The 5094-nt window shown below is 48.1% G+C and overlaps 1 protein-coding gene across 2 annotated transcripts in view; it reads left to right on the forward strand.

Annotated features, from left to right (window-relative positions):
* The first annotated feature begins 1175 nt into the window (after positions 1-1175).
* The window catches only part of Osr2 (odd-skipped related transciption factor 2), an 8080-nt gene continuing 4161 nt past the window's right edge, over positions 1176-5094 (forward strand). For both annotated transcript variants that reach the window (XM_015486332.2, XM_015486333.2), the window contains exon 1: positions 1176-1557. The gene's annotated coding sequence lies outside the window, so the exon portion shown is untranslated. The remainder of the gene's footprint in view (positions 1558-5094) is intronic.

Here is a 5094-nt window from a genome sequence, read left to right on the forward strand (position 1 = left end):
ACTTCCCCCTTGCGTTTGAGATTATTTTAAATGAGTTTTGGGGAAACTCCTCTAAAACTGTCTTTTGGCGGAACACTTGAATTATACATCCTCTTAGAATATCTACACTCCTTAAAGCGCAGGCTTGCCTGGGCTAACGCAAATCCCCTCTGGCGACTCGTCTGGGACGAAGGACGATTCATTTAGTGTTGCTCAGGCATATCTCATCTGAAAAGAAGCTGCTTAAAATGGGTGTGTGTCATTTCCCTTCTGTCACTCGGTCACCCTAATCCATTGTGGCTGAAGTGTGTTCTACATTTACACTCAACGCAAAACTGAACTTTTAGAAGAACTTGAAAAATGTATCACAGCACTTCAAATTCGATTAATTTTCCTGGTGACTGAACAATGAACTAAATTTTTTGCTGAGGATGAAGCTAGTATATGTTTTGAGACGCTAGAACATTATTTCCTTAATTTAAAAAAAGTGAGTGTTCTTCACCCATTTCAGATGAATTCTTTTATTGTTTGCCAGTGGGTTGCAGATGCCCAACCCTTTAACTAAGTTGGTGAACTACTTATAAAATGTACATTAGTTGATTAAAGCTTAGATATTGGAAATTTCTCCTGGAACGTTCCAAATGTCTTTGCAGTAATTACGAAATAAGTCAATTGTCACCTCTATAAACAAACTTCGTTTTGAAAAGAGCAGGCGAAAGTATACTACACGTATAGTCATAATCAACCAAAAGTATGTACGAAACCATTTTAAATTGGGAGAAGAGTGATATGTACTGGAGAGCATAATCTAGAACTGACTTTATCCTTTGAAGAGGATGGCTGTGTTAAATGTGTTAAGAAGTGAAAATTAGCCAACGAGCATACCAAGTAAAACTACAAAAGTCTTCTGCGCACAATCTTTGAAAAGCAGAGAACCAGTTGTTCAGTTTCTAACACTATGAGGAAAAGTGGCAGCAAGAAGGAAGGGGGTGGGCGTTGTCTTTGCGTGTGAGTTTTGAATTGAGTCACCTTGGGCTGTCTCTATAACAGTGAAACCTCAAGCAAACCTGTGCCTTTAAGACTCAGTTGCTATCCAAACACAAGTAAACAGAGTGGACCATTAGCGGGCGCCGGGCGCGGAGGCGGAGCCAGGGTGCAGTAGGCCCGGCTCTGCTGCAGCGGCGGCGGCGGCGGCGGNAGGCAGCCTGGGGAGGGACGCGGGCGGGGACGGAGCTCCGCGCGCTCGCTGCTGGACGGTGATGGCCCTGCGAGGCTGCGGGCTCCGACTTCACCCGGAGTCGGCGGCGAGAGGCTCAAGGAGGCGCGTGGCTCTGGGTGAGCGCTGAGCGCCTGCCCAAGTACTCCCAGTCTTTACACGTTCCGCGTCCACACACTGACGAAAACAAGGATCCGCTCTCGCTTTCGCTCCTCGCGGAGCTCCAGATCATGTCCGCTGCCTCGGGGACTCTGCACGGAAGAAGTTTGCCCGGCGTGGACCCAATGACCTTTCCAAGCTGTGCGCCTTGTTGCCTGGACGTGGTCTGAGCAGCGCTGCCCAGGCAGACCTTTCTGCCAGAGGTGAGTGTCCACTCTGGGAACGGGCTGTAGCCTCCCTAAGGAAAGAAAATTTTAGGGGAGAGGGGGCGCTCACATTCTTGGTCTGGCGAGCTATAAATTCAGATATGTGAAAGGAACTGGTAAGAATGCGATCACAGGGCATTGTGTTTCTCACTTCCTTGGATCCCCAGCACGAGCAGCCCAGCTAACATCCAACCGCACACACATTGTACTATTTTTAAGTTTTCTTTTTTTGGGGGGGAGGACATTTAACCCAATAATTCAGCAAGATTTTTTATAAAAGTTGATAGACGTAGATTGAGATCAAGCCCACAACACCATGATGCTTGTGCCCCTGTCCTAGAAAGCCCGGGACGACCTGTCGTAGGGCGGCTTCAGCAACTCAGCGCGGAAGGGCCGGAACACACGGTGCCAGCCCAGCTAGTGACACTGAAGGCGCGTTTCAACAGGGGAATAGTTCAGTAGGAAATTCTCCACCCTTGTATTGGCCTTCTGGGTCCACCCCACCCCACCCCCCGCCGCCCCAACACACACCCTCCTGTCGTGGCCGAGAGGGCAGAGAGCAAACTCCCGAGGGCTTTAAGTGCTTGGATTTGCTAGAACTAACTGAAAAAGGAGTTGGGGTTTGTAGGAAGAAGGAGGGAGAAAAAGGTGTTTGTGGAGCGAGCGAAGGATCTGTATCCCTACCTGTTAGCAGAGAACAAAAGAAGGCTGGCGTTTTCCGAAATGAAACGACGGCGCAGACAGCTACTTTCTCTACTAAACAAACTGCAGTCCTGAGCAGAACAAGAAAATTACGCAGGGGGAGCGAGGGAGCAGAGAGAAACAGAACCCAGATTATGCGGAAGGCATCTTAATTTAATTAACTCCTCTGGAAGGCAGAGGCGCTGTGAAGGGGCAGGAACTTCGCAGCCGCTTTTTCCCCCCTCTCTTTTATTCACCTGATCCAGTCTGGCTTTTCTTTTCTTTCTTTCTTTCTTTTTCTTTTTTTAACGATCTTAGATTGCTTTACACTACAGATCTCTGATTTATATATAATTCTATTGTGGTTTGGACTGAAATTCAGTGAAACTATCCATCCTCAGTCTTTTCTCTCAGATAACAACATACAAGTTTTAGCAGATGATTCTTGATATTATTTTTAGATAACTCATGTAGTAAAACCATTACCAAAGAATGAGACTCCTTATCAAATTACCAATGTCATTTTTTTCTGCAATATTTTGAAAGTTTCGCTGAACTGAAATTAGTATGTATACATCTCCCTTGTTGACAGGTAGTAAACTATATTTTATAAAACTCCTATACATGCCTAGAAATTCCTATGAAGAAGATGTGAAAGAAAAGTGGCCTCTGCTCCAGTGGTCTATGTATGCCTTTTCATGGTTTAACTTTCTCTCCTTGCAAAATGAAAAGTAATCAATAGTCCAAAAAGGGATGGTGGAAAAATGACAGCAAAGAAGGATGATCACGGTTGTTCCCTGAAACTGAATGTGGGATCTACATGGCTGAGCTCTAGACAAAACGAAAGTACATTAGACCTCTGCATTGGCTTAAAATATCATTTGACATACATTTCTAGCAACTCAACAGGAGTGTGCAAATCTAAACTCCCTGATTATTTATGGTAACAGTGTTTAGTGGATACTTAGGGTTGTTGTTTGTAAAACAATTTCATAGAAGGCACCAATGGTTTGCTCTTCCTTTGTGAAGAAACTATCTGCCCTACAAACTAAAACCAAGGTACACTGTGAAGTAGCACTTTTGTGCCAACACAAAGCTGAATTTTAATAATGTCATTGATTTCTGTATTACAAACTGTTGAGAAAAGGAAAGGAAGATGGCACTCCTTTTTTTCTGACAGCAGAATTAACAGTGTAACCTTTATGCCAAAGTTTACTTTGTGTACTTGGAATTTAAAAAAAAATCACAGATCCTAATAGTCCTTCAGTTAACAACATCCCCCTTCTACCCCCATATCACAGTAGTAGGAGTTGTGCTTTGCCTCCTGTATTTATTTCTAAGAAATCTAGTCTGGGAATACACCCAAATAATAATTTTGGTTTCCTCTCCATAGGGGAGAGACTGCTATTCAACACTAGGGGGAAAGTATTTTGAATCTCTGGAAAATCCTCATTACCCAAGGAGAAGGAAATAAAGGTGAAATTTATTTTTAATGGAAAGGAAAATTATCAGATAGATTACCAGAGATGCTAATAGAATCCCTTTTTCCTAATTCCCTGGGAGAAGACTTGAGGTTTGCTCCTGATCAAAAGTGAATAGTGATTTGTGGTGGGAAAGTTTATTACTAATGGGGGTTTACAGTTTCGGTTGAATGGTTTGACTGAGACCCTCTGACTGTTATACACCTCTCATTAACTTTTAGCCTGAACTCCCAGACCACATACCACCAGGCAGAAGCCATGCATTAATAAATCTCTGTCTCTGAGCTGTTCCAAACAGAGGAGGAAGGTGTGGGCCCCACGAGGGCAGCCAGATTCAGCTTTTGCCAGAGCGCTGTGTCTTTAGCATAGCTCCCAAAGTCTGCCCCTCAGATGGAGTCACAGGCACCACTTTACCACACATTGCAGAAAAAAATTCAGGCGCAGAAAGGAGTGGAGGGGCAGGGAGTGCAGGACAGGCTCTCCCACCTTCCTGCTGGGTTCAAACTCCGGAGCGGCAGTTGTTGGTAGACCGGTCAGCCTAGCCCTCCCGGGGAAGCCCTTAGCCCTAAGTCCCGCATCTGGGAGGCCGCCCTCCAAAGGAAGGCCCAGATCCACGGGACTGGGAGAACCGACTTTTTAAAGGGGGCTGGCGCTGGGAGACGGTGGGCCCGCCGCGAAAGCGGTGAGGTGTTCCAGGATGCCTGAGTCTGAAATCAGAACCCGAGGACACACAGCTGGGACCCCCTTGCTTAGGCCCAGGCGCAGACCCGGATCTGGCCTTCCTGGTGTCAGGAGCGCCGCCGCACACACCTCCAGGCCCGCAGGGCCGCTCTGTACTCAGCCTGCTGCGGTTCCCCTGCAGCTCCTTCCCTTTGCCTCCCTAGGGAGCCCTCTCCTTTCCTCCGCTCTCTGGAGGCCTCCCGGGTGTAGGGGCTGCTCCTCGTGCCAGACCAGGAAGCCGCTCGGGCCTCCTGAGAGCTTGGCGCTCAGTCTGGGAAAAGGGGTTCCGGCCTCGGGGACGTCCTCCGCCCCACCCCACCCCACCCCCGGGAGTCTGCACCATCTGGAAGGGATCTTGGTGGGGGGTGGGAGGGGAAGCAACCCCTGGGAAGGAGGAGGGGGTGATTCCAGGCCGAACCAGCCCCTGAGGTGTCACTTTTCTTTCCTGCTGCCCGTCACTACTGATAAATGGGACTGAGGCAGAGAAGGAAAAAGAAAACCTCCGAGGTCAGCGCGGGGCGAAGCCGAGCCCTTCGAGGGCCCTCTGGTTCAGGAGGACTGAGCGCGCCCCCTCTGCCCTCTCACACGCCCGGCGTGGTCCGGGGAAGCGGGAAAGGCGGCGGGCGCCGGGCGCCGCAAAAGGAGTAGCTTT

Source organism: Marmota marmota, unplaced genomic scaffold, assembly GCF_001458135.2.
Source record: "Marmota marmota marmota unplaced genomic scaffold, marMar, whole genome shotgun sequence".
In the NCBI taxonomy this organism is placed as follows: domain Eukaryota; kingdom Metazoa; phylum Chordata; class Mammalia; order Rodentia; family Sciuridae; genus Marmota; species Marmota marmota.